We start from the raw sequence: 19537 nt of genomic DNA on the forward strand, positions 1-19537 counted from the left end.
TACGAGATGTGTAGGTGTATGGCTCACACGCCAAGGCACCTCAGATCGATCATCTGGGGGAAGATAGGTTGAACCCTGCCTTCTCCCACCCACCCATGTGGCCGTGTGAATTGCCCCCGTGGCTCTTGTAGTTGCCTTTAAAAAATAAATGGTTGACTCTCTTCACATGAAGTTGTTCCAGGCATCCACAGGAACAACACATCTTTACACATATTATAACTGGGACAAAGCTGTGTGGGGTTAGCCCTTTCCTCCTCCTCTGGTTTTCCCGTCAAAAATCAACCTCACTCCCTGCAGCTATTTGCTGTCGATAGCTGCCTCAGGGACAAACAGAAGCCTAGGGTGGATTTTCAGCACGAAAACTGTGCAGGGCCAAATGGTTAACTCAGGGGTGTAGCTATAACTGAACGAAAAGGTTCAAAGAACACGGGCCCCCAGCTCCTGAGGGCCCTCCAGCTCCATCCCTCCCTATTTTCTTCATTGTCTCCCTCACTCTGGGGGGGCTGCCCGAGAGAGGGATGAACACGGGCCCCCTCTCCCCTAGCTACGCCCCTGGGTTAACTCCTCTCCCAGACTGCCATGTAAACTGCTTTGAGAACCTCCGTGCTGAAAAGCAGTATATATTCTTAATAAATATTAATAAAGGGGCCGGTTAATACAGATTAACACAGCCCTTTACATGCAATCATGTTGGGGCTGCACAAAGAACAGAGTTTTTGAGGAGAATGGAGAGGGGCACTTTGGATGAACACTGCTCTCACACGATTAAAGGATGTGCCACAAGCGCGTCGGCACATCTGCCAGCAACTTCAGGGCAGGTGCGTTCTTGGTGCAGCCCCAATGTCATAATGTAAAGGGCAACCCCTCACAGCTTTTGTTAAGACTGACTTTTCTTTTTAAAGCACACCTTCTAATGTATTTTACATAACATACAGTTTAGGCCTTACTCTACTAATACATTGTTTAGCATATATGACAGATAATTCAATCAGATTGCCCACAGTTGTTGAGGCCTAATATTTCTCTGATGGAGCCTCTTGCAGTGGAAATAGTATCCACCTCCGAGGGTGCCTTCTACCCAGTCCTAAAAGGAGGCTCTCTCTGTCGCATTCATTCTTGTGGGAATCTGAACAAAAGGTACAGCCAGCCCTGCAAGTGGCAGGCAAGCCTTTTAGAACTAGCTTCTATTATCAGAGTGAATTCGAACATATTTCAGCCTGAGTGATATCATCACTGCAGAAATCGGTAACGTAGGGAAAGCTCTTTTTGCTCTGTTAACAGTTATCATCCTCATTCTGTCCATAGGTCACCTAAATGATTCAATATACCATGCCACGCTGCAACTGTTTTAGGCAGAGGTGAGTTTTGTACTCTGTTCCTGAAGGAAAGAGTGGTCCTGATCTTTTCTCCATAGCATCAACTGAACTGAGTCTGCTCAAGGTGCAGTAAAGGAATGCTGAAGGGTTTTTCTTGCAGGAAGGGAAGAAATAGTAACCACCTTTGACATGGTATCAGCAGAGAGTGACAGAATGTCTCAGCCATATCAATAATTTTAAATGGTGTACTCCTTCATTCCAAAAATTGAGTTGTGAGCCAGGATTTTAAGGAAATGCCTGTTCCAACAGAAGTAGTCATGCTGATGTACAGAGATGTAAATTTTAGGGCAGGGCTGCACAACATTGGCCCTCAAGTTGGACTATAACTTCCGTCATCCCCAACCACAGTGGCCAATAGTCTGGGATTATGGGAGTTGAAGTCCAACATTTGAAGGAGGGCTGTATTGGAGGGAGTGTTTATCTAACTTCCCCTTAGTACAACTGAATTGCTTAGGTGACAAGCATGCACAACTCATTAAGAGTATCAGGAGATGTGTGCTTAAGATTCCAAGTAAATAGGTTTAATAGGGGAAATACAAGTTTGAACAGAGAACCTGCAGCTAACTACCTCAAGCTGCTGGGGAGGAGGAGGAGGAGGAAGAAGACGAAAAGGAAGAAGGAAGCCTCTCTCTCACCTGAGAATATCAGTCTACCAAATGAGGGCTCAGAGACAAAGGCCGCATTCAGACATAACACAGAACTGGGACCCCCAGTTCCACTTCTCCAAGTGCTTACCTGTCTGGATTCAGACATAAGCACTGGCCTCTTCTCTGCAGTCTTGCAAACAGCAGAGAGGAGGGGGAGCTGGCTGACGGGCTTCCGCCATTGATTGATGGACAGCTGTGGCAGCCAATCAGGGTGGAGAGAGGGAGGAGCTTCCTTCCCTCCACTTCAGTTCCAGGGAAGGCTGCCTCTAGTTCTGCATTCAGACATAATGGAGGCAGCCACAAACCAGAGGCCCAAGCAGCGAACCTCACCAAGGGTTCAAACTGGAATTTGGTAACTGAAACCTCAGTTTGAGTTAGGGTCCAAACTACAGTTGCATGCATTCAGACACTCAGTTACACAAACCCTGGTCACCTGTAACTTGCTTCTCAGCTGATGTGCAGGGCAGTTTAAAGAAGCAGCACAAGAGGCAAGATTGGATGGAGCAGGTTATGCCTCTCACACTGCTTCTGTAAATCTCCCCACATGCCACCTACAAAGCGGGAAGAATGGCTATTTAAATGATGTAACAATTGGGGGGGGGGCAATTTAGAAAATAGCAAATAACCGAAACGATCCCTTCAATAACTAAATTGGTATACAGGGAGGTGACCTGTGAATGAGTGAAATTGCTATTTGAGGCCTACCTGTATAGGTCATAGAATTGTTTTCTTAGTATGCTTGCAAAAGAAAAGTTTTTTAAAAACCCAGTTTTAAATTTGTAGGATTTCAAATTTCAACCATTATTCGTTTTATTGAATAATTACCACACTTCTGCTTCTCTTGGGCATGACATCATTTTGGTATTATTGATCTGATTATTGAGTGTTAAAAATCTGTTGAGAAGAGTAACAGCTAAAATATGATTATATTCAGAATTATTCTAAAAAAAGCAAGAAAATATTTAAACCTTTCCCCCTGTTTATTCTGATGTAAAAAGTAGTGCATTCAGCTAATTTCTGTGGCAAGATTGTATATGCAAAATTTGGTATCTGTAGGTCATCGGAAAGTATGACTATCCTATATAATAAAAGGCTAAGTGAGTGGCCGTGGCTTTGGAACGTTGGGGATCTGCGTCCCTGCCTCCCTGGGCTGTTCTGGGCCTGCGCGAAGCGCAGGCCCAGAAGAGCCCAAGGGACACAGGACCTCAGACACCAGTGTCCCACAGCCACGGGCGGCCATTAGCCGGTGTGTGGCGGCGGGGGAAAGTGGCCGAGGCGGCGGCAGAGCCGCCGCCTCAGCCATGAGCTGCAGCACAGCGAGAGGAGGCCGAGGCAACCAGAAGCGGCCGCCCTGAAAAAGGCGAGGGCAATGGCGGCGGGGGTATGTCTGGATACCCAAGGTTGAGAACCCCTGAATCTAAAAGCCTGGGTGAACAAATTTGTCTCCAGTATGTCTTATACTGAAGATTTGTCTCCAGTATGTCTTATACTGTGTGGGGTGGGGGTGGAGGTGCTTGTGATTACTCAGTGGAGAGGGGATGTTGGGCCATTAGAAAAATTCAAAAGCTACATGGGGGCAATGAAAACAACGCACAAGCAAGCTTTTGAATCCCCCAAAATGCTTCATCAGGCTGGATGTCAAGCAAAGCAAAAAGGAGGTGAGGAGAGGAGAGCAGGGCAAGCTCAGTAGAGCCGGAAATCTACAGTTTAACCCTCTCATGATGGAGGTGGAGTTTTAGCAGGAGTTGTGTAGTCGCAGGGCAGGATCCAGACAACGTTAGTCACGACCACCCACTGAAATTAATTTAGTCATCTCTCATTTGTGTCAATGCTGCTTGGTCATGATCACCTGACTTGATCTGGATCCTGCTCTTAGATGTGCACTTTGTGAAGTGGACCTAATGAAACCCGTGCAGCTCCTCCAAAACTCGTTAAATTCGTTACATGGCAGGTGCTGGGAATGGGGTTTTTTTAATGGTGAAAGAAAATGTGAAGAAGAGCGGTGGAGACCTGGCATTAAAAGAAAGGGGGTGATTCTGAGATGGCGGAGGGTGTGGGGCGTTGTAGTGGTAGATGCCTCATTTTCCTCGCTGGGGAGACGAGGCACTGTTCAGGGTGGGTGAGGCAATGGTGCACCGGACTGCACTCGGAAGGTCGCCTGGGTCCAAGAGCTGCCGCCACTGTGCTTGCGCACCAGAGTGTAGCAAGTGTTCCCCATCCTCTCTCACAATGTGCACTTCTGTGCCCCCCTCCCAACTCCCCTGCGGGAGCCAATCACACCAGCCTGCCTTTGGGGCCACGCAGCTCACGTGGTCCCACATGCTGCCCGCGCATACCTGCGAGGTGAGCCAAGGCGGCCCTCCTCCCTCCCTCCTCTGCTTAGCCCTCACCGCGGCATGATCCCGGACAGAGATTGTCCCCCGCACCCGGCGAGGTCATAAAGGGGACCGCCGTCCTCCACCGGCGGTGCAGACCAGGGGGTTACAGGGGGCAGAGGGACCACAACACCCCACCGATGCAAGAGGGAAACAGCGTTCCCTCTCAAGGCGCCTCGACCACAATAGGCAGCTGGGTTTCAATCAATCAACCTTTGGCTGCAAACAATGAGCATGCAAGAACCAGCAGCCCTTCAAGTGGCAGCCCTTCAGGTGGCATACCTTCCACACCGCATACAGTTTGAAGCTGTAAAGATAGGGAATAAAATAGCTGTAGGAAGATCACAGCAGCACGTGGAGGCAAGGGACAAGAAGGTGATACTCTTCCTCTTCCGTACCATGTGCAAAATTGAGGAAGTGAGTGCCTTGATTGCAGTTGTTGGGGGGGGGGTTGACTCCCAGTCAGGGACCGGCGCTCAACCCTTCGGGGACCGGCAGCGGTCCCCGGACCGGTGGTTGAGAAACTCTGGTATAGGCAGCAGCTTAACACAGAGAATAGCTCTGTTTCCGAGTTCCTCTCTTCTCCTTCGGGCTGGAGCGGGTAAGGTGGGCTCCGGCAGCTGGGTGCGCGGGAGGGCGATAGGCGGGGGCGGCCACCTTCTCATGGGCCATTTTGGCCGTTATTCATCCACCCCCCCCCAAAAAAAAAGTAAAAGCAAAATAAGGAAGAACAAAAACAGAGACAACAACAAAACAAGAAACAAAAAGAGAGAGGGGACAAGGGGGGGGAGAGACAGAAAGAGAGAGAGAGAGACAGAAAAGACGGGATAGAAAGCTAGCGCCCGTTATCATAACGGGCTTAAAAATACTAGTACTTCATATAAACCAACTGACCAATTCTTCAAAATATATAACAGATAAATGTCATTATTTTTATTACAAAAGAGTGGATATATACAGAGAAAGAGGGAGAGAGCTTCTCTCAGATAATTCTCTGCTATCAGTATGAGTTATGTGGAATAATAAACATTGTATATGTGGGGGCATGTACATATAATTGAACAAGGGGGGATGTTGGGCCCCTGAGGGAGAGGGAACCTACCAGCTGGGTGAAAGTTTGCCCTCTACTCCCACCTCTTGGACTCACTGGAATGTTGCTAGCTCCTGACCAGAGGACTTAGCATCCAGTATAATGAGTGTTCTTGGGGACACGCAGAGGCGTAACTAGGGAAAATAGCGCCTAGGGCAAGCACTGAAATTGTGCCCCTGTCCAAACAGGAATGATGGGACTTGTAGTCAACAATATCTGGAAATCCCTGTTAAAAGGAACACTGTACCATCTAGACATGGTTGTTGATCAAAACCTGAAAACATGAGCCATCTCTGTAAAAGACTTAGAACAACAGTCAGGAGTTATGCGAGGATTCCAAGTGTCATTTTCTCTGTCTCATATCATGCTTTTTAAAAAACATGACTTTGTCCTAGAGGATCACCTGCCCAAATAGCCACTAGCAAAATAGGGGAAGAAGAAGGTGGTGGTGGTCTATAAACCAGTGAATGATTCCTGCCAGCCTTTGTCTTATGATGACTGTTGGCTCATGATGGGGTATACGTGCATTCACCACACCAGTGCTTACTTTGACACCAAGAGGGAGGAGGATACATTAGTTAGCCACATTAGACAGAAGCATTTGCAACAGGAGCAGACAGCCAAAACAAGCCCCTGCCAAACTAAGAAATCATTGTAATTTGCCCCTTCCTGTCACAAGCAGTGTGCTGTTCTTTTATTATTGACTCTTAACTCTCAAATATCCCAGTCATGGATGGAAAATTCAGGGTCAATTTACAAGGGAGACATTTTCTACATGGAAGTTTCTTCTGTGCAGGTGTTGTGCAGAAACTCATGTGTAGTGACCGCCAGGGGCATAGCAAGGTTGGAATGGGCTAAGATGAGATTTTAAAATGGGCCCCCAGCCCCTCAAAGTCCAGGGCCTCCACACATCCCAGGCCCCCAAGGATTTAAGTCTGATATTTCAAAATAAGTATGCTGCCTGGAAATACATTTCACTGAATACACACATGCACACTTCACAGTATATAGTGAGATACATCGAGTACTCTATATTTGTGCTACTTTTAATGCCTAGAACACACTAGCAACGCTAATTATTAAAATGGCCTCCTCACTGCAGATTAGCAAAGAATACTTTCAACCATGCAGGGTGAGCCTATGTTTGTTTTCTCAGAATTCTGAACAAATTCAGTCAAGTTTGATTCCAGGAGGTTTTTCACACGATGCTTTTAAAGCCCTTTAACACACATCTCCTCTGGAATGGAGGTGCTGCATTCACATGTTGGCCTGATTTACCCTGAAGTCCCTGCAAGTTATTGGAGAGCAGTTCACACACAAGAAAAATAAAATAAAATAAAAGCACCACACATGCTTCACAGTTCTCACTCAGACCTTCTGGGTTGCAAAACAACTTGAACATAAGTGCATTTATAAATGAATGAAAGAATGAATGAATAAATATTTGTTCCAGAAGTTTTTGTAATTTTCTGACGTGAAACAAGCCACTTATAGGCCTTAGATAGTTTTTGTTTTTAAAGCCAGCACATTTTCCAGTCTGTTTTAAATTAAATATTCAGAGACTTCTCAGTCTCGCCCCACCACCCATATCAAAGCCCTATGGCAAGCAGATTCCTATATACGGGGGTAACCACAAAAAGGAATTCACAGCCTACCTTGCAAAAGCTGTGCTGGATGGTCTGGTCTGCTGCAGGGAGGGTCTGCTGCAGGGAGCTCTGCCAGCCTCCTTCCTGGCTTGCTGGGGCCTGCTGAGTTCAGGCTTCAGGGAGGCCCACTCGGAGGCCTCTCTGGAAGCCCCGCCCACCCACCGATCAGCTGAGAGGCGGGGAGAGAAGAGCTCTGCAGTTTGCAGTCTGTTGCCGATCCTAGGCCGGAGCTGGAGGCAAGTGGCTGAGGGGCCCTGGGGCTGGGCAGGTGGGCAATGGGGTGGGGGTGGCTGGAACTGGCGTGGCGCCCCCACCTCAGTGGAGCCTAGGGCACGTGCCCTGCCTGCCTCCCCCCCAAGTTCCGCCTATGGGGACACGGGAGGAGTATCAGGCAGCATCCTTCTTTCCTTTGTCTGGCTGGCTAGTGCACAAGTTCAGCCAACCCCTCTCTCAGTCTGACCGACAGGCTAAACAAGGAGGGAAATGTAACTGAGCATCAGTCAGCCAGTCATGAGGAGGGAAGGCTGCTGTCTGACACTCTTCCCTCTCCTCCATGAAACTGAGAGAGCTGAAAAGATGTTCAATTAAAGGAGCTCAGGTAAATTTTTTGAATCCTCCCTCATTAAGAACAGAGTAAAGCTATTATACTCTTCTTCTTCCTCCTCGTTTTTGCTTTCCCACCCCCAAACATACATTAGCAACTGGATTCAGTTTACCCCTAAATCCAGGAGTGAAATCTGGGACTCAGATTACCATGGAAAACTTTGACTAGGGTGAGTATGTGTGTGTGAGAGAGGCATGAACATGCAAATAAAGACTGAAACATTGATGTTTTATGACTAAACTAGTAAAACGGCTTGCAGTTTGCAAGCATGCACCCTATACCATAAAGTCTGGACTTTCTGTATGTAACGGTACCCAAGAAAACTGCCAATGTTTGTCCGAACCACACCCACAACTCCAATCCGAGTGGGTGGGTGGGTAAGTAGGTGAGCCCCAATGTCTGAACAGGTGGGTAGGTGGGTGGGTGGGGAGTCCCCATCGTTCCAGCAAGCAGGCAGTCCCCATCGCCTTCCCACCCACTTGCTGTCCTTACTGCTCTGCTACCTTCGCCCACTGCTCCTGCCACTGCTGGCTGCTTCTGGGCAGCTGGCCTGCTGCTGTGCATTATAATGATATAGCCACACAATGCAACAATGTGATGATAACACACCGTGGCAGGCTGGCTGGCCAGAAGTTGCTAGCAGCCTAAGCTGTGGCAGGTGGAAAGGAGAGCAAATGGGTGGCCAGATGATGTCAGGGATGGGGGGGCACCTGCTCAGTTGCCTGCCCACTTGTTCATTCAGATCGGAGATGCAGGGGGCATGGGTGGGCAAAGGGGCAGGGGATACAACAGTGCACCTCACAGGCTGCTGCTCCAGGCAGCCACCTAGGTCCGCCTATTGGGCAGGCTGGTCCTGCTTTTGGCTTGCCGGGTGGCACATGACTCAGGCCATTGCGCCCCTTCCCACTTGGCCCCCAGGTGACTGCCTAGTTCACCTAGTGGACAGGCCAGCCCTGTGGACAGTCCATTCTACCACTTCATTATCCTGCAACCTGTGTAGACCAGGCCTCCTCCTACAAGCCAGTCAAGCTGTCAGAATCACGGTGCTACACATGCACACGCCTTTCCTTAGAAAGCACAGGTCACTGTTAAAGGGCAATTCTAAATACAAACTACCATCTGAGAAGAACAACCTCTTCCAAATTAAATATCACCTATATATCTCCTGAATGCAAAGTAGGGTAAACCCATTCCAGAACAAAATTCCTCTTTCAAAGCATCTTTCATCTCACCTTAGATTGGAACTTACAGGAAAACAACCTCCTGAAGCCAAACAAAACAATATGGTTTTGCATAAAATTGGGATGGTTTAGTGCTACGAATACAAAATTACACCAAAATGCATGCATTTGCCTTCTGCTTCTTCTGAATATTAAGTGCAAAGCTTGATTCTCATGAACAGGCAGCTGGCCTTGTACTCTGCATCTTATGAATATGCTGCTGAGGCTCTTCTGTGCTTTACAAAATAATTGCTCCCCATTCTGCCTTGCTCTCTGGATGAACGGAGTTCAGGCTCCTGTGAAGAAAGAGATGAACACTTTGGTTCTCGAACTGTTTTCCTCTTCCAAGAGCCTAGAAAACATGGACCATAAAAAGTAAAGTACAATAACAAGGAAGGTGTGCGTGCACCATGATTTCATGAAAACATAGAAAGATTGCAGACTGCAGGATTTGGTTCAGGTTCCTGAGAATCTCACCTTTATTCCTTAAAAATAAATAAATAAAAGTGTGGCTGCAAAAAGACATGCCTGCCCTATGAAAGTATGCTTAATAGTATATGTCCAGAATGGCAGCTTAAATTTTGAAAGCCAGAGAGTGGCTGAGTGAGACTGCCAGTGATGAGGCTTCAGTGCCCTTCAGAGCTCCTGGCTAGCAAAACCACACAGCAAATACATGACTAGCAAAACCACACAGCAAAAATACAGAATAAGCTGAACAAAAAAAGGAACATTTTCTGATTTTAACAAAACACACAGGGAGGGTAGCTGTGTCTATCCTCTGAAAGAAAAGAAACATTACAAGGAAGCCCAAAATAGTGACTCATGCTGAGAAGTGTCAGCCACTTCTAAGGGTGGGCAATTTTGTTGCATCTATGCACTGGGGCAACTGAATGATACAATCACAAAACATGCAGAGATGCAGCATAAATTATCCCCATCCACTGTCAGTAAAGACTGACTGGATGGAGGCAAAGCCAGAGCAATAGATTGTGCAGAGACACAGTGGGCAGCCTTCTCTGGAGGTGGGCATTTGGGGCTCACAAAAGTCCTTTTCAGTTTAATCCTCATAGCATGCTAGCAAGACTTTCAAACAGTATGCCCATGTGACCGACCACAAAGTTAGGAAATTCCAAGGCTAGAGAGTGTTCAGCAAGACCACCTTCCCCCCATTTCACGGGGAAGGGAATCAGTGTTCTCTCTAATACGGATTCCCAGATATTGTTCACTACAACTCCCATAATCCCCAAGCAAAAGCCATTGCAGTTGGGGATTCTGGGAGTTGTAGTCAAAGGCATCTGGGAATCCCTGTTAGAGGGAACACTGAGGGGAAAGTGTTGTGACTGATTGAATACATTCCCAGTAGTCTGCTTGACGTATCCTGCATGTGCAGTGAGGGATGGTACAGGTGATGGTGGTAGAAGGACGGTCCAATCTCATGGCACAAACTTCATTAGCAGTCCTCCTTTCATCCTTTGCAGAATATAAGATCTCTGTAATTCCTATGGAAAACGTTCCAATCCATAATGTCGTTAAGGCCATATAATATGTACGTGCTTGTGCAATAGAAAATGACATTTCACCAGCACAGCAAAAATCCTTATCAGCTTGAAAGTCATTTTGAAACTGAGTGGTGGAAAGAAGAGGAAAACATGTTCAGCACAATTCCAAAGATTATGTTTTAATCAAAGGTTTCATCAGATCCTATTTCATTCTCCACTTTCAGCCCAATCTGGTTGCTGCTGAGAGAGTGCAATATACTACCATCTCAGATTGTGTCCCAATGAGCTGACTCGCTACAATAATGACCTTTACCCTATGCAGAACAAGTTACCAAGCTAATTACTAGTTCCTCTGAAGTGCTGACATCACAAATGCCAAAGCAAGAAATCCAGGTTGCAAGAAGGTGACCAGCTGGCTTGGGTCCAGGACCCCTCCCCTCTCTGAAGGCCAATGGGCCAATTTCTGCCATCCTCTATAGCTGATTAGAATCAAAGAGAGCCAGTGCATTATCTAGCTCAAGAGACACCACTTCATGCAAGATTAATACACCAAAGACCTGAACAGGGTTTTGAAGCCCACATCATCCAACAAATTTGTCTACCATCTCCTTAGACTTCTGGCTCCATCCTCTGCTTCAAAACTATGTGCCCAAAGCAACTTCCCCATAGTAAGACAGGCTCTGGAATCACATTTCCAGCACTGAAGCACTACGATTGACAGTAGCCGGGCCATTCCGAATTTGGGGATCTGATGGTGAGATAGTGTGATGGTACAGATAGTGTGATACAAGTGAATCTGTTGTGGGAGGCCCATAACTCTGGGAGACTATCACGTGCCAATATTTCTGTAGGACTACTTGCAGCAGTTTATAGGTTGTTCATTCCCCCCAAAGTAGACATGTGTTCAATATTTCTGACTGAATTAAGGAATCTGCCTCCTAAAATCCTAGTTGTGGTCCCAAGAATGAAGTTTGTCTGATATTTAGGGATTGTTATTCTCTTTCTCCTGTACTAAAACAAATTAGCATTGCTGAGCACTGCAAGTGCATGTCACTGACCTATCTGAGCGGAGGTGTGTTTACCTGGGCGGAGCAGGAGTCGGAAGATAAGGAGGACTGAACTTATTTGACCACAGTATTTGCATGGCGACCTTTGCCTTTGTTTGTTAGCTAGTCAAAGAATGCCAGCAAAGAACTGCTATGCCTTTCTGAGATTGTGCTCTTTTCTTATTCCATTAGCTCAGCAACATGGCCTGATAAAAGAGACAATAGAACCATTAAACAGAAAGCTTAAACAGAGTGGGGGCATGAGTACAATTCTGGCCCACTCTCCATCAGATAAAAGGGAAAGGGGACACAAAGTCCTTATGGTCTAGTCCTTCTGGGCAACACAGGTGGCAACCTGCCAAGCCAAATTGGCACATTTCTGCATCTAAAAGTTGCCAGTGCTCCCACTGATTACCCAAATCATCCATCCATAAGAGTAAGACACACGATCTCATGGACTAAGCACTACTTATTCTTCCAGTTTTGCATGTGTATCTGCATCTTCCACACACATTTCTGGTATGTGAAGAAAACAAAGGAAATGTTGGAAAGTACTTGATACCTCATACTTCAAAGATGATGAAATACAAGATGATCCAGTGTCAATGCTACCCTTTCAGCAGGGACATGCAATTCCACAGAAGCACATTGTTTGAAAGCAAGTTTCTAGCCTTTATGACAGAAAGGCTGCACTCCAGACTGCACAGGAAACACCTGCTGACACATGTGCCTTGTCAGCATTGGTATCAACCAGTGTCTTTATGCCACCTTTATGCATTATATATTTTGTAAACATTCCTATGGCAAAATACATGTGTTGCTACATTGTATTCATGACAGAATCATGCCATCTTCTCCATAACTGGCCATTGATAGCCCCTGATATAGTTTGATTGATTGGTCGGTCAATAAAAGATATTACAAAAACAACATAAAATGCTAGTGCTGTTTCCTTTTAAGGAAATTGAAGTGTGCTCCTTGGACTGCCATGTAAGCATACTTGGAATCAGTGTCCTTGAACGCATATTATGTGTACAAATAAGCCCTATTCACAAGTTACGTTCAATGCACAAACAATGGTACACTTCATATCTGTAGCCTGTATTTGAGGGGCCTGTACCCAGGTCCAGCTTTTAAATGAATCCATGTACAAGCATTCACAGAAAAATGTGTACATGTGTAGCATCTGTAACATCTGAACATAATCTAACATCTGAATAGGGCTATAGATATAAAGAAAATCAGAATTTATCTGATGGCATTTTCAGCTCAGTACAGAAAGGAGTACTTACACATGCATTGTAGAATGTGGAGCTGGTTTTATCACCTTTTTGAGACAGAGGATGTGTCTGGATCTGGATTTTAAAACATCAGCACATGTGGTACAAGAAGTCCATATAGAGTTTTGTGACCCCTTCTTTGCATTTGTGCACCTTTTGGAACTCATGAAGCTATAAAACGAAGGGATTATTGAAAGAATAGTTGGGTGTTTTAGATTTTATGTATTAGCCCATATGAAATATTAACATAATGGGTATTATTGGTTATTTTAATGTATGTATATGTGAATTTTGATGATTTTAAGGATTTATGTATTCATTTGAGTATATATGTGGGTAATTCTAAAACAGTCTATATTAAATATCCAGCAACTTTCATCCTTCGGTATGTTTTGAGAAAAATCCTTACAATATTAGGTTGCAGTTGAATGTGTCCCCTTAATGTCTTTTTACAGATTTATTTAATATTGCATACAGCAAAGGTTTTGTGTGGGTGGGTTCTTGTGGTGCAATATAGAGTTTCTATTGGACTCACCTATGTCCTCCTTCTTTTTGTTGCCATTCTTTCACCTGAAACATGTCCTTTATTTTTATTTATTTTTTGTGGGGGGGACTCTTTAAAAAGTTGAAAAACTTCTGTGGAGAGGGGTGGGAAAGTTGGCCTCATGACTGTAAACTCTGAGAGCAGGTCCGCCCTTCCCCGTGCCAGGGATGCACCTAGGCAACTGGGGTGCCTCCAGCAGCCACCCTGCGCCCGCCACGCCATGCCTCTGTTTTTTGTTTTTGCATAATTCAAGCCACCATGGCATGTGTGTGGCTGAGGGGTGGGCCGGGGGGGGTGAGCTGAGCAGGACTTGCCTCCCACCCCCCAGTGGTGGTGGCCGGAGTGACCACTCGGCCTGTCCATTCGGCCCAGAGGCTCTTGTTTACTGCCAGGTGCTACAGCGCACCGGTGCAGTTAAAATAGATTGCCACAAGCCCATGATGCCACGCACTGGAGCGCCTCGCAGTTATCAAGAGCCACTGGGCTGAACAGACAAGCCCAGCGGTCACTTCGGACAACACCGGGGAGCAGGTAGGCAAGTCTTGCTAAGCTCACTTCCCAGCTGCCACTCCTCGCTTAAATTATACAAAACAAAAACACCAGAGGTACGGTGTGGTGAGGCGGGCACAGGTGGTTGCAGGAGGGGGCCCCCCAGACCATTTGGAGTCTGCCCCTGGAGGCCATGGACCAGGGCCCCAAAGTCCGGGGGTAAGAGCGCCTCTCCCCCCCCCCGCCCTACCAACCAGTCAATCCTCAAGGAAAAATATTCTGAGCAAAAAACACTCTGAGCAAAGTGAGTTTCAACAGCAACTGAGTGCTTCCGTATTTCTACGTGACACCTTTTTGCTTACTGATAAAATAATATACTGGAGAGTAATTGCAGTGCTGTTGGTGGCGGCAGCAGCCAGAGGGGCAGGAAGTGAGGGGTACATACCAGCTGACAGAATGTCAACAAAACATTAAGCAAAAGCACTTCCAACAACAACATGTGGTTTAAATATAGTGGCAGAAATAATAGCTGTAAGGAGGCAATCGCTAGAATGCCTAAAAATGTAAGAGTAGCATCCCTAGCGGGATTCATCCATCCCCTGTGGGGCCATGAGCTACCATGGTGGGTCTTTTGAGAGGAGAGAGAGGAGGTCCCTTTGTCCAGTGTTCATTTTAATGTGCAGTGCATCAAACTATGTGCAGCAGAAACTAAGATTTTGTACAGTTGGGCCTATTGAGTTTAATAAGGATGTGGGTTGTTTCCTAAGAAGAAACAGAGGGGGCAGGGATAATTGTTTGCTTTCCATTGTCATAACCTTATACAAAAAGTACATTACAGTCTTCTGTTGTGCCCTCTCATTCTTTGTGGGCCATCTTGATTTTTTGTGCTTCCCCTCTTTCTTTGTCCTTCTTATTTCCCCTCCCTCCCGCTCCCTCCCTCTCGGACACTTTCGATTCATTCGCCTTTTTCCTTCTGTAAGCAAATTCTGAAGGAAGGAGATGCTTGTGGGTAGGGGTGGGCTGCAGTCACTGCTTGTGCAGTTGGACACAAAGTTTATAATAAACCTGCATGCTTCCTCTGTAACATGTAAGAATGCAAAGGCAACAGCCGCACCCATTGCATGTCCCCAGCATCTGGGATTCAGCCTGTGCACCTGGAGGTTCTCTATAGCCATCATGACTAATAGCCACAGAGGGATCTCTCCTCCCCCGTGAATCTTTCTAACCCCTTTTCAAGCCCATCTAAGGCAGTGGTCATCACCGCATCTAGAGGTGGTGAGTTCCACAAGTTAATTGGCTTTCTTTTTGTGTATTCTGAACAGAGATGGGCCTCAGTGCTGAATGTGATTTAGAGGAATTTCCTAGCTAAAGGACTTCAGCAAGTGATTAGGTGGAAATCTAATCTAAGTGATTAGGTGGGAAATTAGCTGGGGACATGAATGGATGTGGCTGTTGCCTTTGCCCTCTTACATGTTACAGAGGACTCATGCAAGGCTTATTATAAACTTTGTGTCCAACTGTACAAGCAGCAGCTGCAGCCCACCCCTATCCACAAGCATCCCCTTCCTTCAGAATTTGTTAACAGAAGGGGAAAGTCAAATGAATAGAAAGTGACATGTGGGGAGCAGGGAGGGCAGGACTGGGATGACTCGCCCCTGGTGCTCTGACACTTTGAGCTGCACCCCCAAGACAGTGTTTGGATTCAAACCAGAGCCAGCATGACCAGTAACAGTAACTTGCGACTTCACAGTCAGCCACAGAATTCTGCCATCATGGTTCCCCTTGGAAACCTGCGAAGATTCTGCAGCAGGCTCACTTGGATTAGCTGAAGCATCTTCGATAAATTGGCTGTCTTCGGCTGTCAGTTTATTAGCAGCTTATCAGCTTAGTTGTCAAGATGGGTGGCTGTTGGTCATGTGTGGCCTGCAGGTAAGTCTCTGGCATGGTGGGTGAAGCAAAATCTAATGGCGGTGTGGACTTGGTTTTTAAAGATGCCCTTCCGTTGTTTTAGCCTGTCTGGGCAGAGAACTGAAGCCCAGCTTGCTGTGTTCACACGTGTTTGTGCTCCCTGTGGGAACTTCAGTGGTCACAAGTTCACCACCACTATTCACGCCACACAGCTTCTCCTTGAAATGCAGGCGGCCCTCGAACGTCACCTGCTTGGCTGATTTCCACTGTGTTTTTTAAGCTTGGAGGTCCTAGACCGGTGAAGCTGTATCACTCAGGAGCTACTGGCTGGCTCCTGTGGGCCCACTTGGGGGCTTGTGGGGAAATCCTGCCCACCAGTTGAAGCTGACTTCAAAAGCTGCCCCCCAGCACCCCCATGTTATTTCCAAGAACATGCCTAACCTTTTCTTCTTTCATGTTCCCATAGGTCTCACCCAGAGGCAGAACCAAAGTGAGTTGCTCTCTTCTCTACCCTTGACTCCTCTTAATGTTTTTGGCTCTGGTGTGGCCAGCTGAAGGAATGGGAGGGGGTGATGAGGGGGAGGTGTTCAGACATAGCCCAAACCCAGGTGTGGCATATATTGCCTCATCAAGGTGAGCCCATCTCCTTTCCATGTTCAGAATGCCAGTAATTGGCTGCTGAATCAAATGCCAATTTCGTCAACTGTCCCCTTGATACCTTTGGCAGGCTGCCTCCCTCCTATTTAAAACACAAAACAGCATGTATGTGTCCCTTTGTGGTGGTGGGGGGGCTTTTTAAAAAGTGGGGAAACTACACTGGAGAGGGGTGGGAAAGCTGGCCTCATGACTGTGAACTACGAGAGCAGGCCCACCCCCCGCCCCGCCACAACCAGTCAATCCTCAATGAAAAATACTCTGAGCAAAATGCAGTGAGTGACATTCAACAGCAATTACATTCACTGCTCCCAACTATGGAATCATCCAAAACTAGCAGGGCTACCTATAAGGATTATGGGAGAGGACATACTTGGCTGCATGTGAATTAAAATTAGAGGGAGGGCACATACTAGTAATACCCCTAGTAATACTAGTAATACCCCTAGTATTACTGGGGGAGGAGACCCTCTCTTTCCTGTGATTTGCTACTAAGAATATTTCTCCTTATTTCTGCAGGGATGAAGATGAAGAGGGGGCACTGACAGGTAAGTGGATGATGAGAGTGCCTGCTTCTCCTCAGGGCTCCCCAGCCCCCCAGGGAAAGCCTCCTTGGAGAACTGTTTCTCTTAGACAATGGAGAGAGATGGGCAGACATCCATCCGATGGATGGATAGCAGGAGGGCAAGTTCAGCCACCTCTATCCTTTGCTGTTGATGCAGCCGAAAGTGTTGGAGGAGACTGGGGGGGGGGTGCTCTGTGAGTCACATCTAGCTATCTTTTCGAAGAGGAGATGGGGAAAGGGCTGTGGCAGCAGGCAGGTAGGTTTGGTCATTCTCCTTTAGAGGTTGTGCACTTTTGAAAAAGTCCTGCAAGAACCCTTTGCCCACACCCAGCCCCAAGACATCCTCTGGGTCTTTTTCTCCCTGCCTTCAAGAGGAGGAAGCTAATTGTTTCCAAAGTATCTCATTTTTTGACAATTACATGGGTCAAAATGGAACTGGAGGATCACCTGAAAACAAGGGCAACATTTCCTGGCCAATATGCTCTGAGCTCGGACCAAAGAGACTCTTTCTTTCTCCGACCACAGTTTTCTACCTCTAGGAGCCAGGCCTGCATTCCTGAGATCACAGCTATGCTTCCTGCTTATGGCATCCAGGCAGATTTTCAAGACCCCCCCACCCCACTAGGCCAAGAGGCTGTAACTGGGGATTGGTTCGTGAACCAGAGATAGTCCATGTCAACCATCAGCTCCCATTCTGCTCAAAGGAGAAGCTTCTTTCCTCACACAGAAGGGAGAGCCCATAGCCCAGTAGTGGAACAATTGCTTTGCATGCACAAGGTCTCCTGATGAGACTCCATCATCTTCTGTTAAAGGATCTTAGCTAGCTAGGAAAAGGCCTCTGCCCAAGAGAGGCTGCCAGCCAGAGTAGGGCAAAGAGAGCCAAGAGAGGCAAGCAGGCAGAGCCTGGCCATTGCACTCCCTTCTGAAGTGTACTTGGTGAGGGCTGTCTTGCCAGTAAGTGCTATGCAATGTACTCCTCTTCATTCCTTGCTTGTTTCCTTGGGTGGCCCACCTCACCCACAATTCCCGGCTACTTCCCAGCTGGCTAACCTAGGCAGAAAAGGGAGGCCATTTCTATCAGGCCTACAAGCCTCGATCATTTCCTGATTCCTGCTTTATTTCCTCTCTTTCAGGTCATCCCAGAAACCCAACCCATGTTGCACCATTTTCTGGGGGACTCCCCAATGTTTTGGGGGACACCCTGGGGAAAGAGCTCACTGAGGAACCCTCCGTGCCAGAACCTCTTCCAGCACCTCGCATCACCAACAACATCCTGGGGGAAGAGCTCACTGAGAAACCCTCTGTGACAGAACCCCTTCCAGCACCTCGCATCACCAATGACATCCTGGGGTAAGTGCTCACTGAGGAACCCTCCATGCCAGAACCCCTTCCAGCACCTCGCATCACCAATGACATCCTGGGGGAAGCGCTCATTGAGGAACCCTCCATGCCAGAACCAAAAGGTAGATGGAGTGATCCTGCAAATTACAGGCCTATAAGTCTCCTGAGTGTGATTAGTAAAATTTATGCTAAACACTTAGCAATTAAGCTGGTGGACTAGATTGAGGAAAAGAACATTCTTGCAGTTGAACAGGCTGGCTTTTGAGCAGGTCGTTCTACTACGGAACATGCACTGACCCTCCATTATCTTGTTGAAAAATATACAGCTAAGTCGGGTGCTGCACTTTATACTGCATTTATAGATCTAAAATCGGCGTCTTATTCCATATCAAGAGACAGGCTCTGGCAAAAACTAATAGATTTGGAAATTGATAAGAGATTACTATTATTAATTTATAAACTATATGAGAAGTTTCGATTGCGGGTCTGCTGTAACCAGTATGGTTATTTAGCGTCAGATGTTCCAACTAGTAGAGGGGTAAAGCAGGGTTGCATTTTGGCACCTCCTTTATTTAACATCTATATCAACTCAGTGGTGAGCTGTTTATCTGACATGTCTATGCACCCTCCAAAACTGGCACAGAAAGCCATTGCAGTCTTGCTGTATGCAGACGATATGATCCTTTTATCCCAGACGCCCATAGGACTACATCAAGCACTAGCACAATTAAGTTTGTTTTGTAACAGAGAGATGATAGAGGTAAACCACCAAAAGACAAAAGTTTTGGTGTTTGCTAAACAGCCAAAGAGATATATTTGGCACATGAATGGGAATACAATTGAACAAGTTCAATCTTATAAATACTTAAGTGTTGTATTCCACTCATCTGGTTCCCATATTGCGCATCAAAAACATATTATTCAGAGTGCCCAATTATCAATTAATCTAATCAAATCATTTTATTTCTCACAGGGAGCTTTGTACATCCCTGTTGCAATAAAATTACTATTGGTCAAAGTGTATCCTCAGATAATGTATGGTGCACAATTGGGCCCATTTAGTAATTTTGCTGCGTTAGAAACACTTCAAACTAAGTTTATAAGAACTATATTACAGCTGCCGTGTTGTGTCCCAAATACTGTTATTAGAAGGGAGGTGGGTCTGGTTAGATTTGAATCATGCTATTGGAGATCTATCATACTTTACTGGTTAAAACTGGTTTTCACGAAAGTCGGCTTAGTAAATTTAATTT

At 46.5% G+C, this 19537-nt stretch overlaps 1 protein-coding gene and 1 long non-coding RNA gene across 7 annotated transcripts in view; one reads left to right on the plus strand and one right to left on the minus strand.

Moving 5' to 3' along the window:
* The window catches only part of RGSL1 (regulator of G protein signaling like 1), a 218724-nt gene extending 211496 nt beyond the window's left edge, over window positions 1-7228 (minus strand). For 3 of the 6 annotated variants that reach the window (XM_053250705.1, XM_053250706.1, XM_053250701.1), the window contains exon 1: window positions 2012-2150. The gene's annotated coding sequence lies outside the window, so the exon portion shown is untranslated. Of the gene's footprint in view, window positions 1-1498; window positions 1520-2011; window positions 2198-7143 lie in introns of those variants that run through there. The other 3 variants (XM_053250702.1, XM_053250703.1, XM_053250704.1) reach the window with 3 other exon arrangements.
* Window positions 7229-15636: 8408 nt separating this feature from the next.
* Window positions 15637-18211, plus strand: LOC128322011 (uncharacterized). The gene is made up of 4 exons (XR_008305473.1): window positions 15637-15745; window positions 16191-16214; window positions 16898-16926; window positions 18077-18211. It is a non-coding gene; the product is annotated as an uncharacterized LOC128322011 (long non-coding RNA).
* The last annotated feature ends 1326 nt before the right edge of the window (window positions 18212-19537 follow it).

This window comes from Hemicordylus capensis, chromosome 4 (assembly GCF_027244095.1).
Source record: "Hemicordylus capensis ecotype Gifberg chromosome 4, rHemCap1.1.pri, whole genome shotgun sequence".
Taxonomy (NCBI): Eukaryota; Metazoa; Chordata; class Lepidosauria; order Squamata; family Cordylidae; genus Hemicordylus; species Hemicordylus capensis.